Here is a 15,746-nt window from a genome sequence, read left to right as displayed (position 1 = left end):
AGGTAGAAAATTTCTTATAAGATACTTTCCATTTGGGATTCTAGATTGAATGGCCTTGAATCAGTTATCATCAGTTATCAAGTAAAGGGAACATTCCCACATATTTTAGAGATTAAGTGGTCTTGCATTTGTAAGTTGGATATCTTATATGCAAGTCTTTATCATTATATCACAAATGGATCTTAGCCATCCATCCTGTACAGAAGTTCTACTAAAGTGTAATGAATTAAATTATACTCCACAAAGTGACCAACAAAGACATTTACTTATTTCCTGACCAAACTAGACTAGGATCATTGACTTTCCACATATGGAATGTGATTTTTCAATTATAAAGGGCCTACACAAAGATTTTATAATTGTTTTTCCCTTTCAAGTAAGAGGAAAATCCTTTCAGATAAATTACTTAACAAAAAAAAATGACAAAAACCCAAAAACCAAACAAACAAACAACAGAAGTGTTCCTTAATCCAAGATAAATTAACTTCTTTCTATTTATTAATGTGAGAATGTTATTCTATGGTTAGAGAAATGGTCCCTGACTGAACTCAACCATAGCTGAATTTTCAAAAAACAAAGGTCAGTTCAGTCAGTCAATAAGTATTTATTAAATGCCTACTATGTGCTAGGTACTGGGCTAAGATGAACAGACTTCAAGTTTGGAGAATTCCTCAGCAGATGCCTGAAGTTGGGATGACAATGTTTTGCTTTAAATAGATAATAATAATATTGGGGGAGGAGGGAGGGGAGAAGAGAGACTTCAAAAATCTCTAAGCAAATCTGAAAAGAAGAACCTTGGACAGAATGTTAGAAACCTTCAAAGAAGAGCTAATAAAAACAAAGTTATTAATTGGATTTAATGGCTTCTCTCTCCCAGAAGCAAGAACACAAAAGTCACAAGTGGAGGTACATTAAAGATGGGACAAAATATAAAATGCCAAGACCATGAATCACAGGATATTTTGACTGGGACATTCAGAAACTCATCAAGCAATTAAAGTTTAAACACAGATTAAAGAAATAAATCTCTTATAGTCAGATACCGTTTAGCAGAAGTTCTGAATGCATATTGGTTTGAATTTTATAAAAGCAAGCTCATGCTTGCCTCAGCTGAGAAGAGAGTGAGACAATTGCTATAAAATGGAAAAATAAAACAAAAATTAGATGGAAAAAAATCCAATAGATACTGTCTTTTCTCAGAAATCATACCTAAATAAAATTCTCAGTAAAACAGCTTTCATTTGTGAAGCTCACTAACAAAGAACAATTCTAAGACTCAGCATATGGGGAAAGGAAATAGTCCCAGATGGCTTATTTGAACTTCTTAGGCCTGCCAATTATAGCTGGTAATTATGCAAGAAAAGGGTGCCCTATGAGAATCAGGGTACCACTTGTTCTTTATATTAAGATGCATATAACAATAACATTGTACTACTATATTCCCTGGAGTGACCAGAAGTTCCCATTTTTGAAAGGTTGCTTCTCTCCCATTCCCCTCTCTAATGCACGTCAATAATTTGTCTTTTTTTTTGGGGGGGGGAGGAAGGGGTATTAAATTCTCTGCAGTTGGCAGGTGGGAGTTGTCCCTAGATAGAGATTCTAGGAGTGACTGGCTACTTGTTCTTCCCCAGTAAAGTTTTGAGTTACAGGTAGCTGGGTTCTAAAGACAGCAAGAAAATGCCCCTTCTGCTTTTTGTTTAGCAGCTTTGGATAGGGTTCTATGGTAAAACACGATGTAAATGTGGCTTGTTGCTATAGGGAAAGCCAGAAATAATTTTTTTACGAGGTAAGTACATTTCTTTAGTGTTCTAAGATGTTCTTCTGGATGACCAGCACGCATGCACACACACACGCACACGCACACACACACACACACAATTTTGCAAACAGGTTAGTTTTAGATCTGATCTCCCTTGAGAGCAGGGGCTGTTTTTTGCCTTTCTTTGTATCCTCAATGCTTAATCTTGTTCCTGGAACACAGTAGATATTTAATAATGGTTTTTGGCTGATTTATTATTACCATGGCTCTTTTAAAAATTTTTTCCAAGTTAAATGTGCTTCTGTAATTCAATTCAATTCCAGCTCTTCATTCATCCTCCCCAAATCCCTTCATTAAATAAATTTCAATTAAAAATACATACTGTATGCAGAATACTTTGCTAAGTTCTAGGGTTGAAATTACATAAAACATGGCCAAGTAGGTATATGGTTTAGTGGCAAGAATATTTTATTTGGATCCAGAGAATCTACATTCAAAGCTGCTTGCAGGACCTTGGGGACATCACTTAAGTAAGTTAAAAATCTGTATGTACCAGGCACTTGCTAAAGTTGTACGAGGGCAGCTAGATGACTCAGTGGATAGAGCACCAGTCTTGAAGTCAGGAGGATCTGAATTCAAATCCAGCCTCAGATACTTAACACTTCCTAGCTGTGTGACCCTGGGCAAGTAACTTAACTCCAATTGCCTCAGGGGGAAAAAAAGTCTCCAGCCTCAAGGAGTTCATAATCTGAGGTATAGCTGAGAAACAGCGCGTAAACAACTATACACAAACAAGTTATATGAAGATATATTAGAAAAAGTCATCAGAAGGAAAAAAAAATTACCATTAAAGGAGATCAGGAAAGATTTATTGAAGAAAGTAGATTTAAGTTGAAATCTGAAGGAAACCAGAGAAGTCAGATAAGAGAAGTTAGAAAAAAAAGAGAATTTGAGACAAAGGGGACAGCCAGTGAAAATTCAGAGTGGAGAGATGGAGTATCTTGTGGGAGGAACACACAGGATGTCAGAATCATTAGACTGTAAAGTCTGTGGGAGACTATATAAGAAGACTGGAAAGATAAAATGGAACCAGTTTAAAAAGTCAAAAAGATTTTACATTTGGTCCTGCAAATGTTTAGAGGCTCTGGGCCTTAATTTCTTTATCTAGAAAGTGAGGAGGATTGAATTAGATAGCTTCTAGGATCTTATTCAGAACTAAATCTAAGAAACTACGATCCCATGACTTTTATCTGGAAGGAATCTTTTGGAAACCAAGCCCAAATGAAAACAAAACAAAACAAGGTATAAGGAATTGACTAAGGGAATATAGATAGTAAGTAAGCTACCACCATTAGAAGCTTTCATTAGGATGGGAGATCTATATATTTTTTTCACAATTTTTATGGACTTTTATGCGTAACTTTACATGTGGTTTCTTAATTGTGAATAGCAATGAGAAAGAACCTAGTACTTAAAATTTTAAAAAACAAATGTAGAAAAAATTTTGTTTTGAATATAACTGAGGAAAAATATTAAATAAATAAAATTTAATGTGTTAGTACTAAAATTCTTAGCTCCCTTACTAAATTGTCATCTTATAGGAAGCAGGATTTTAGTCTCATACAGTTAGAGAGATACTATGAAACTAAAATGAAAAAAAAAAACAGAAAAAAAATTGTACAAAACCTAAATTATTATGCAAATATTGTCACTACCATCATCACCATTACTACTAGTAGAGAAAATGTAAAGTAAAAAAAGTAAGAGATGTTATTGGCTATTATGCTAATTAGCTATAAAAAAGTACATGAGTTTAAGATTTCATTATGGGTGGCTGGTAGGATGATGGCTTCATTAACAAAAATATAGTATCTAAAAACATGAAATAGAGTGGATGGAATTACCAAAAGAAGGCTAAAATAGTCTTGGAAATAGCTATATTTAGGGGCAAGAGAATGAGAAACAAGATTAAGAGCTGAAGAATCTTCAGAGATCATCTAGGTCAAGGCTATTAATCTAAAGATGAGGAAATTGATGCTGAGAGTGAACTGACTTGCCTGAGATCATACAGTAAAGGTGATTAAGATGAATATGGAAGCAGTTGGAGACTGAGTCGTCAAAGGCTGAAGTCAATTCGGGATAGTATGCTATCCAAGAAGGCAAAGAAAAGAATTTCTAGGAGGAAAGATCACTGGAAGTGCCAAATTCTTCAGGATTAAGGTCAAGGATATAAAGAGTGATATAATGTCTTTGGAATTGTTGATTGCAAGATTATTGGTTACTGCTAAGATCAATATTTCAGTACAATGAGGACAGCAGCTTGGTTAAAAAGTACTGAATGAGTGAGCACTAAGGAAAAAAATGTGGCAGATGTAAAGGAAAGAAATGATGAGATGGTGGTTTAAAGAGATACCAGAATCAAAAAAATGGGATTTTTTGTGGTCTTTATTTTTAGGTTAGAGGAGAAATCAGTATGTAAGTGGAAAGGAAGCAATCAATAGAGAAGTGATTTAACAGTGCTGGAGCGCAAAGGATAATTGATATAGTCAAATCCTAGAGGACATATGAAAGTTAAGAAGGGGCAGAGAGATTAATCTTGGAGAAGGTGAGGAATACTTATATAGGAACATATTTTTATTGAGCATCTACTCTTTATAAGACTTTGTGAATAATACAAAAATGAGTGAGGTACAGTTCCTATTCTCAAAGAATTTGTGACCTAGAAAGATAGATGATAGAAACATGGGACAGGACCAGGAGGTAAATGGAGAATAAGAAAAGTACACAATACAAATGGTGTAAGGTAAAATATGGTGTTACAAGGAGGGGCAAACCAGCACTACATGGTATAAACAGAGTATCAGCAGCTAGAAAGACCTGAACCATTCATTGCTGGGCAGAAGGGGGAGGGATGGGTAATTAGGATTAGGAAGCACATTCTGTACAAAGTGACATTTGAAAAAAGGAGCCACTGACAGGTATTGAATAGAGAGAACAAGAAAAAGAGGAGGTCAGGTTATCTGCTGAGAGTAAGACAGATATGATTAGGATTGGAGGTTTGAAGAGAGTGGAAAATTTGAAACTGCTGTGGGGAATACCACAGGGAATCAACTAAATGAATTATGGAATAGGTTGATAGATCCAAGTGAGTTCAGATAAAATCAATTCATGGTGGAAAAAATGATTATCATTACATCACTTTCTCCAGGAATACTTCCACTTGGCGTTGGGGGGCAAAGAAAGCAAAAGATAGGGTGTATTTGAGCTCAGAAATGGAACAAGGCAGAGGCAGAGGTAGAGGGCTAATGGGATAAAGGAATGTAGAATGCCAGTTAAACAATTCTGAAATAAATGATCTTAAGTACCAGGAAGGAAAGGGGGCTGGTTAAAGTAGAGGCCTTAAGGATAGGGAAAACGAGGGCTTCAGACTAGGATATTTTATCTCCTTTTCCCCCTAAGTATATAATAACATGTCCTGAAAAAAAAAAAAAAAAAAAAAAAAAAGGCTGAGAGAATACTTATCAGATAGGTTATAGCAGTAATTTATTGTGTGTATAGGTTGGATTAATTGTCAGCTGATGTCTTTTCCAATTCTATAAGTAGTCTGTTTGCATATAATTGTTTATATGCTGTTTCCCTATTAGACTGGGAGCTTGTTTTTTGTTTTTACTTTTCTTTGTATTTTTAAAACTTAGCACAGTGCCTGACTCATGGTAGGTGCTTAATAAATGTTCAAGGAAGCTAATCCTCATTGGTTTTCCAGACAGGTATAATTAACTTAAACTGAATTCAATTCAATTCAGTTAGATTAGGATTTGGAACCCAAAGCAATGTAAAGTATTGTAAGTGCCTACAAAACCAAAATAGCTGTGGCCATCAAGGAGTTTATTTTCTACTACAAAGTAATGTCAAGAGAGTGAGAGCAGTAACAACTGAGTTTATCATAAAGAGAACATGTCTATTTATGTAAAAAGAGCAAGGGTGATATCCTGAACATTCTACTAGTAGCCTCACAATATCAGACGGGCTTCTAGCACATTGGTTAGATCCCCATGATGATCTCATGAGAGATCACGGATAAGCAAGCATGGAGAGATTGTGTGTGAATATCCAAATCACTGAGATTGAAGACCTACTTGAGTATATTGAGTAGTAGTAGCAGCAACTGAACTAAACTTTGAAGGAAGAAAAATTACCAGAAGTAGAGGTGAGTAGGGCGTCCTCTCTAGGTGTAGAGTGCACAGCTTGTGCAGAAGTTGGAGATGGGATGTTAAATTCATGAAATTGCTAATAGGAAGTTAGGGTGGAATGAAGAGTGCAATGAAAGGAAGAACTATGAATGAGTCTGGAAAGGTAGGTGAGAGGCAGATTGCAAAAATGCTTAAATGCTCTGATGACAAGTTTGAATTCTAACCTAGAAAAGGGAGCCACTGAAGATTTTTGAGCAGGGAAGGGATATAGATCAATGGTATATTAGCATTCTTTTTAAGCATATTATTATTTTCTTTTTACAGGAGAGTTCCTCCTTATTTCTTTTATTATTCAAATTTGGCATCCAAATAACCAAGAAATTTTTTTTTTTTAAATAGGCTAAGTTGTTTATTCCAAATACTGAACACTTAAGGGAGAGGTGCAGTAGATGAAGGAGGAGAAAAAATAAGCCAGAGGAAAGGAAGAATAAGGGACTTGGGAAAGAGAAGCAGGTCAGGAGCTTATAAATCAAATTCAATGTATTCAATTTCATTAGTCTCCAAGCTGAGTCTCAAGAACAGGACCTCAGCTAACCTTCTCTAAGACTTGTGGTCCAAAACAGCAAACTCTATTAAAGACGGAGAAAAACACTGACTTCATGGAAGACTGTACATATTTACACAGAGGAATCATAGCATTTTCAAGAGCCAATAAAATGCCTTTACAGACTGGAAAAGTGAGGGCCCTTGCCAATGTAAAAAAAAAAAAAATCTAATTCCACCCCAAAAATCTGTCTCTCTAAGTAATTGAGAGTGCTGAAAAAAAAAAAAAAAAAAAAACATCCTAACAAGATTAATTACTACAGGGATTCCGACATACCTCAGATGAAATTATAGCACTCAGAAACCTGACAGAGGATAACATAATTAGCTTTTAGGTAGATGTAAGAGCAGTTGTAGTATGTTAGACAGAGGGATGGCCTCAGACTCAGGAAAACCCCAACTCTGACCTTGGCCTTCTGACCCTGGGCAAGTCCCTTAATTATTGGCTGGTCCAGGCAAGTTTCTAAGACTTTCTAAGGTGCTAAGCAAAATTTAGTGTTGACAAAGAGAATTCCCTCTCTAGAAGTTCCCTATACCAATGAGAAAATTGGTTCTGGTTCCCTCTTTCCCTCAAAGTAAAGGTAAATATTAGCCCCTATGTCCCAACACTAGTTTTATAAAGATATTGTATTATATTAACTACTCCACTCCATGTTTAAAGCATTTGCCTGCCCCCACCTCCCTTCCAACTATGGCTACTAATTAGATCACTTCTTAAGAGAGCAACAAGTAGAACATTAGGTATGCTAGTGTGGGTAAGAGGATGGGAGGGAGATTTCATAGATATTTTTAAGAGCATTTGGGGATGGGATTACAGTTTTTTCCGCATTATCAGAGGAAGATGCTTGGCTATTTTCTATATCTGCATCAGACATAACCTCTGCAAGTCAGAGTTTTGGCATCTATAAAGTGAGATGCTTAGATTAGATGATCTCAGAAGTCTCTTAAAGATCTAAATTATGTCACTCTGTGGTTATAAGAGGAAATAAGCTTAAACAGCAACAAAAAGAATCTGGGACTACTGGTTAAAGAATATCCTAATAGTGAGTTTCAGCACTAGAAAAAGTTTGAATAATCTACTGCAGATATTAAAATCTAAATAAATGCTCATTGTGTTGTTCTACCTAGGGCAAAAGGTATAGATTAAATGTTCTTTGAAAGATTAGAATCTGAAAATTTTCTAATCTCTGTTAAGACTTAGAACCTGCCTAATAAATGTAGAATGAGACAAACAGTTACGAATATGGACAATTAGGAAATTGTCCTCTCTGCCTGTCTTTCTCCCTCCCCATATACATTAAAACATATATATGTGTTTCTCTATATATGTATATGTGTCTATATATGTATACATATATAGTTTTGTTGCAAGGGTTTTCTTTTTTGTTCTAAACTGAAGATGTGTGGGAGAGAAAGAAAATAAATTTGTTGACTGAAAACTAAAATGAAAGAAAACTCTTTAAAAAACCCCAAAAAGTCTTCTTAAGAAGAGTTCCCTTCTATTACAGAGAGCCACCAAACAAATAAACAAAAACACTTAGAAATTTCCAGACTCAAGTAGTTAATGGAAAGCAAGATAAACTTTAAAATCTATTTTTCTGATAGCAAAAGTTTTAAAAAACAAACATGAAAAGGAAGTATGAAAGATACAATTTACAATTCAGAATATATTTAAATAGATGAAATACTTATTAAGCGCTTACTTTGTACAAAGCACAAGTGTTGGGATACAAACAGAAAAATAAGTCAGCACCTAATGTCAAGGTGCAAATGATCTAAATAAATGTAAGAAGATAGTTATTATGGTGTAATCCCTTCAAAAAAGATGTTACTGGGACACATGGCTAACACCTGCTTTACAGACTAATTATGTTATCCACTATAAGATTTCTATCATCTATAGTGATGTCTTTTGTGAGATATATTTTCATCTTTGGTAATCTGAATCTTTGCAATAAGAAACTTGTTAAAAGGTTTTTTTTTTTTTTTTTTAACTGTCCTTTTAAACTAATTAAAATAAAGCCATTGGCCATAAGATTGGTTCCCATTCTGACAGTTCTATTTGATCTTCAAGAAGAATAGTTATCTAAAGCAATTAGGCTAACAAGATCTCCCTTTAGGAGGCAGATAACACTGAATTTTCTAACTATAGCTGGATTTGGCTGTTACGGAAGTATAATATGGCTTTCTAATGTCATTAGATTTTAGACTTCAACCAAAGAGAAGAGAGATGACTTTCATAGTAAACTTTTTAAAAAGATAGAAGAAAGAATTTCCTATTCATTGCTTTCCACATAGAATTGTGACTTTGTACAGTTTCAGTGTGTATTAGGAGTGGAGGAAAGAGTGAAGAGTAAAAGCCCACATAAAACCAGACCACGAGATCACTGATTAAGAGCTGGAAGAGACAGATCTAAGAGGTCATCTAGTTTAATCCTCTCATTTCAAATGTAGGCAAAGATTCCCTGAAGAATTTCTATTATCTAAGGGAGGGGAAGGGGAAACTTCAGCTTGATCAGATGGTGTGAGAAAATATAGAAGATTGGCCTTGAGGAGGGGAAAGACCATCTTGCTCTGCTGCTGCCTCTAGCCATCAAGACTGTGGATAAACTGCAAAAAGAGAGAGTGCTGAGGTACTAAGACAGAGACTGTAGCCAATTTATTTGGAAGCTACAGAGGAAGGTGAACAGTGGCTGGTGCCATTTCTGGTGCTGAGAAAAGAACTGGTGAAGTCTGAGTTTCCTATCCTTTGCATCACTAACTCGTGAGCTCTTTTGAGAGAATAATGAGTTAATCTCTGGAAAGAGAGAGCTGGAAGTAGTGAACTACTTACTATTTTGTCTCCCTGAAAACAAATGGGGGTTCAGAACAACAAAAGTCATCTTACTGATGTGTGTGTGTGTGTGTTGTGTGCACACTATTTTTAGCACACCTGATTTACTGGCATGCTACTTTCTGCCTACTTCTCATCTCTATACTTCCTCTTGCTTGTGGTTAACTGGGGGTGGAGGGAGAAGATATGAACTGGTTACCTTTGCCATTACTACTCCCCAGTTACGCTATATGGGGTAATGGAGGGGTGTGGTTAGGACATATGAATTACTGGTGGGGTTGTAGAGAGAGAGGTACCTAGAGTGAAAATCAATCCTCAATCCTAATTTTGAGGAACTGAATCAATTTTGTAGGCATCTGAATATGATCTGACAAATTCATTAAAAGGTGGGGGAAAATGATTCTGGAAAAAAAAAAAACAAAAAACAACTTTATAACTAGCATTTGCAAAAAAAAAAAAAAAAAAAGAGAGAGAGAGAGAGAGAGAATTCCTAAAAATAGGTTATTGGTGGAATGAGACATATGATGTGCCAATAAAACGGAAGGAAGTCTACCTTCCTAAGTTAGGCTGAGATAGAAATCACTAGGCAGAACTAGAACTGGCAATCTCTGCCATTCTCATTCGGGAAACATCTTTCTCAGTCCTTCCTCTGTGGACTGGCCCAGATAGGAAGTCAGAGGACAGTAGAGACACTAGGAATGACCAGACCAGCAATTTTTACTGTGACTGGAAGCCTCAACCAAGAGTTATAAAGGGGCAAGTTTCTGCTCAACATAAGGAAGAATATACTCTGAGCCATCCCAAAATAGAATGGACTCCCCATTACTGTTTTAACCATACTCTGAATTACTACCTGCTACTTAGGTTGTTGATTCCTGCTTTGGGTAGGAGGTTAGATTATGAAATAACCTCCAATATCCCTAAAGTTCTACTGTACCTTGTACTTTTCAGAGTCTTTTTTATTTTAGAATCTACTTGAATGACTCGGAATAATAAAATTTTTGAATTAGAAGAATCTCAGCAGTCAACTAATTCAACCTATAACCTCAAAAGAGTCATTGCTATAACATACCTGGCAAGTGCCCATTTGATGTTTGCTTGAAGACCTTTATAGGGAGGCAGAACCTATTACCTTTGGAAAATAGCTCCTTTCACTTTGGGAGAGTTCTAATTCTTAAGAAGTTTTTTCCTTATATCAAATCTTAATTTGCTTCTTTACTCTGCATTGCCTGTTGGTTCTAGTTCTGCTGCAATACCAAAGTGAGAATTTGTTTTGACTGTCTGCTTATATTATATATTATGTATTTTTTCAGCCTTTCTCTCTCAAATGACCTTTCCAGCTACTCTGTGTATATGTATATACACACACACAATACGTGTATATATACATATGTGTACTATGTATGCACACATATGTAGTGTGTATATATGTATCGCAAGATATATGTGTATATGGTGTGTATATACTATACAGATACGTTATTTAATCCTTGAATATACATCCTCTTTTACATGTTGTCTCCTCCCATTAAAATAAAAACCCCTACAGCTTGCCTTTTTGCTTACCCAAAAGGCATAGTGCCTTGAACACAGTAAATGCTTATTGACTGACTGACTGATTACAAACCACAATGGCTTTGGTCTAAAAGCAAATTTATCTTTGTTAAGAGCACGAAGCATGCTCAAATTGATCTTTGGTGGTTCGGTTACTAAGAGCTGAGGTTGTTTTTGTTCTGTGAACACTAATTAGCTAGTCTGTCTTGTGTTTGATTCTATCAGACTGATACCGTAGTCTGCAAGAATGTATTTCTGGAACTACACTGTACTGTATATTTCATTTCATCATAATGTAATCCTAGGCAGTATCCTGTTTACTGTCTTTGCCACAGCTGTGCTTATGCCGAAAGCCTCAGGGGAAATTTTCTGCAGTAATTCTCAAATGAGATGTGGTCAGTATGTGACAGTCCTTTCACATGGCATACTGTCAGTCTCTGAGTGCTTTATTTTGGGATCCATTATTCCCATTTGTCTTTCCTGTATCACCACAGCCACTTTTCAGACTAGATGTTAGAGTACTAGAGTACTAGAGGTACTCTCAGGCCTATTTTCCTGGCATTTTCTACTCACACAACTGTTATTCTAGTCATCTCATTATTGTTTTGTAGTTGCTATTGAGTCATTTTCAATTATGTCTAACTATATGAGACTCCATTTGGGATTTTCTTGGCAGAGATGCTAGAATGATTTGCCATTTCCTTCTTCATCTCATTTTACAGATAAAGAAACTGAAGCAAACAGGATTAAGTGAGTTGCTCAGGGTCACACAGCTAGTAAATGTCTGAAGCCATATTTGAACTCAGGAAGATGAGGCTTCCTAACGTTAGGCTGGTACTATATCCAAAGTATCATCTAGCCACCTTCTTGTTATTATTACTTGAGTCATATTTAAGTCAGTCCATTCCATGGTTTTTTATTTAAAGGCGTAGGATCGAGATAAGCCTTAAAGGAACACTTACACTGTTGTGCACCTCCTTTTAGTGTCTTCATGACAAACTTTTATAAAGCAACTGGACCTAAAATCCATTCCTCAACAAGCATTTATTAAGAGTATGTTATATGCCAGGCACTATAGGATTGTATTAAAGAATAGAATAACTCCTCCTTTAAAGGAGATTACATTCTAACAAGAGAGACAAGTACATAGATATATAACTAATAGGTAGCTAATAAATGAAAACAAGTACCAGATATTTAGGGAAGGGGGTGATGGGAGAAAAGAAAGTCTTCATTAAGAAGGTGTCTTGAAGAGAAGAATTCTATGAGGTAGAAGTGAGGAGGAAGAAATTCCAAACATAAGGGACACAATCAATTCCAAGGCACAGAGAAGGGAGATGGAGGGTCATGTGTGAGAAACAGACTGAAAGCCAGCTTGGCTGGACTTCAGAGTGTGGGGAGAAAAGTAATGAAAAACGAAACTGGAAAGATGGGTTGGGACAAGGTTGTAAAAGGCTTTACAAGATTAAGAAAGAAGTTTTCATTTGATTCTAAAGACAATAGAGAGGCTTCTGGAGTTTACTTAGTACTTTACTAAGGACATAAACTACAATGATTACATAATCTGCCTTTTCTCTGCCCTATCACTTATCAAAACTTTAGGAAATACCACCCTTTGCTTAAGTTACCTGGAATCCTAAAGAGAAATTGAATAGGCAAGTGCTAAGGAAGGATTATATCCCCAATCAACCTTCCTTTTGGGGAAATGGGGCTGGAAATGATGTGATCTTCAGAGCAACCTTTTAGATTTTTAAACTCAATCTGGTTAATGAAAATTGTTGGAAAAAACAGTCTGAATGACAATGAGTTAGGAGTAGGAAGAGGAGAGCCAGGGAGGGCACATAAAAGAAATCAGAAAGTACATGGTGTTACAAATCTTCCCTAACATTGTAGTAGAAAATTCCTTCCTCTTTTGCATGACTTTTAAATCAAACTTGTCATTAAGTGAAATGCCTTTCACCTCCCTAAAACTGCAAAAAGGTCATCCATGTAGTGGACATCAAAGTAGCATCCCAATATCCAGCTTTATTATTCTTCATGTTATTCTTCCTACCATCTCTTAGCTTTTATGAAAGAAATCTCATTTGTGTTGCTGTTCTCCTAATTCTCTGGCCACATATTTCTCTCCTCTATTGGCTCTTCTTCCTTCTAGATTCCCAAAGTAAACAAAGCTCTATCCTTGCCTTTTTTCTTTCACTCTATTATGTTCCTAATATATCTCATTTCTTTCTTAGCTTTGATGATTGCCTCTATATGGAAACATCACATCTTTAGCTCTAATTGTAACCTTAATCAGGGCTCTAAATTAATATTTCTAGGTGGACATGTCCAACTCAACCTCAAACTTAACATGTCCATATTAATTTCAGTATTTCTTCCTAAACCTACTTGTTCCTAACTTCTCTGTTCCTTTCAATATGGCAGCACCTAGAAGAAACTTCTGAGGAATAAAGGGTTTTTCTTCTCCTTTATCCTCCAGCCTCCTCATATCCAGTCTGATCTATCAACTCTAATCAATATTCTCCATTTGGAAAATTGAGTGAACTGCACTGAGGCCATCTTGTGACTCAATTCTGGATGTAGCTTATTCCCTTTCTATTCAATTATGAATCCAGTCTAATTTATGTCTTGTGAGAAAATGTTATTGTACTGTTTGAATCTAGTTTTGCATTGCTGGAAAGCTGAATCACCTCAGTAGTACTTAGAGACCCTTAACTAAGGACTTTGGTTATGATGACCAGAAATCCAGTCAAATATGAAGACTGATAAAAAGAATTTTTTCATAATTAGAGATCTCAAATAAGCCATATATAATCTTATCTGAAAACTGGCCCCAGTTTCCTATGTTCCTTTGATTAAATAAGACACTTTGGGGGAAGGGGAAGAGATACCTATATTTTGATTTCAGGAAATAGCACCTGTTCACCCTACCCCTTCCAATTCAGAAAACCCCTAATTTTTCCTCCAAATAGAAATCAAATGACCTAATCTAATACCCTGGTTTATATTCTGTTAATTATTTTTTTTTAATGCATAAAAATCTGTCTTCCTTACTATTCAAGGTCCAGTGCCAAGCAGAAGAGGCAGAATATGATTTGTTATGCAAATGAAATACTTTGCATAATAAATCAATATGCTCGGAAACCTGAATCTTTGCTTCCTCAGTACCTTCAGATTTCACTTACCACACACACTATCTCTTACAATCATTCCTTCCCTGCCACCCCCATTGTCAGCACTCTCACTTAAGCAATCATTACCTCAGCCAATACTATTTTAACAACCTCCTTTCTAGCCTTCTTATCTCTTTCTTCTCTCACCTCTGATCCACCATAATTTACATGATGCCCATGTAAATCTTCCTAAAGCCCTATTAGTATTATTGCTTACAGTAAGAAGGATAGGGTCAGAATCCCCATATTGGTGCTTTAGGCTGTTCTACCAGGCAGTTGCAGAACTAAATGTCTTAGAAGAAAGAGGAGAGAGAATCATGTGAGTTCTCCTTAGCTGAGCAGTGCAGGATTTCCCCTTAGGGTAAGGTCTATTGTTCCTGGATGACTTGTACCATCTTGACATTTTCCTGTGTTATAGTTGACCCCAGGGAAATTTTATGTGCCAGCTAGACTGGTTTACCTGTTGTTCTCCAAACTTGACATTTTATCTCCATGCTTTTGCAAAAATAAGTACCCTATTCTATTTCTGGAACACATTTTCTCACCATGTTGGTTTCTTAGAATCCATTGCTTCCTTGAAGGTGCTCAGCAACCACCTTCTAGTTTTTCTGTTTTCTCTTACTTTATAAGTTAGTATGTATTTATTTACACAATTTCCTGAGTAAATGCTGGCTCTTTCTGATCCAATACAATAGGCATCTATTAAGTGCCCACTAAAGCAGTTAGACAATAAACCTTTATTAAGTGCCTCCTATGGGCCAAGTACTCTTGTGTGGAATAGGGAGACAAAGTGAAGAACTTACAGGAATGTATGAATTCTTTTTCTGTATTTTATTTTCATTATTTCTGTGTTTCCCCTATGACCTGTATAATATGTGCAGGCCCCTATGTATTTGAGCCTTGGCCAGCTATACTTGAAGCCTGAAGGCCTGATTGTCTGTTTCCTAGAAATCAGGTTTTTTCGGGGAAACAGAAACCTTCCATTCCAATCTCTCCAGATAGTACAACCAATTAAATGCCTCCCCCTCCCCATCTCAATGATCTCTTATTTGTGATGAAATCTCTTGTATAAAAGCTGTTGTATCTTTATTACTTCTTTAGCCCTCCTATCACGAGCTTTCTCTTTCTCTTATAGAATTGCAAAGAGAGATAAAGGCCTTCCAGACTTGGCAACAACAGAAGAATGAGTCACTGTGGCCATATGTATTCCCTACGTGTGTTTTTCTACCCCGGTTCTCTTCAATTTGTGCCATTATTTCCACCAAAATAATGTATCTGTGAGATTATCTATCCCAGGTTTATGGGAGAGAGATGTTTTGTAACTAATCTTCTTCCTATCCCAATTTAATGAAGGCCTTTGCTAAGAGCTGTGCTCTGTCAAGGGGGAAGCACCTGGGGAAGGAAAAGGAAAGAAACACTAAAAGTGAAGTGAAAGGTTCTTTTCTTTCTCAACCTCTGGCTTCCAGATTATTACCCTGACACAGATGGACTGAATTACAACTTTCAAGGGTTACCTGTGGTCATAGTTCACTATTGTTTACTCAATCAGAAAGAGAGAGAGATTCATACTATTAAAGGGATAAGAAGGTGTCAATATCTTTTAAACACATTAAAATCTCATTATCAGTGATTAC

At 36.1% G+C, this 15,746-nt stretch overlaps 1 protein-coding gene and 1 long non-coding RNA gene across 3 annotated transcripts in view; one reads left to right on the top strand and one right to left on the bottom strand.

Annotated features, from left to right (window-relative positions):
• LOC127549600 (uncharacterized) overlaps window positions 1-15,746 on the top strand; it is a 1,392,683-nt gene that overhangs the window by 28,483 nt on the left and 1,348,454 nt on the right. The window lies entirely within an intron of this gene.
• The window catches only part of PRKCH (protein kinase C eta), a 260,486-nt gene that overhangs the window by 3,600 nt on the left and 241,140 nt on the right, over window positions 1-15,746 (bottom strand). The gene's annotated exons all lie outside the window — the stretch shown is intronic.

The sequence above is a fragment of the Antechinus flavipes genome, chromosome 2 (assembly GCF_016432865.1).
Source record: "Antechinus flavipes isolate AdamAnt ecotype Samford, QLD, Australia chromosome 2, AdamAnt_v2, whole genome shotgun sequence".
NCBI classification, from domain to species: Eukaryota; Metazoa; Chordata; class Mammalia; order Dasyuromorphia; family Dasyuridae; genus Antechinus; species Antechinus flavipes.
This window is presented reverse-complemented; position numbering and strand designations above follow the sequence as displayed.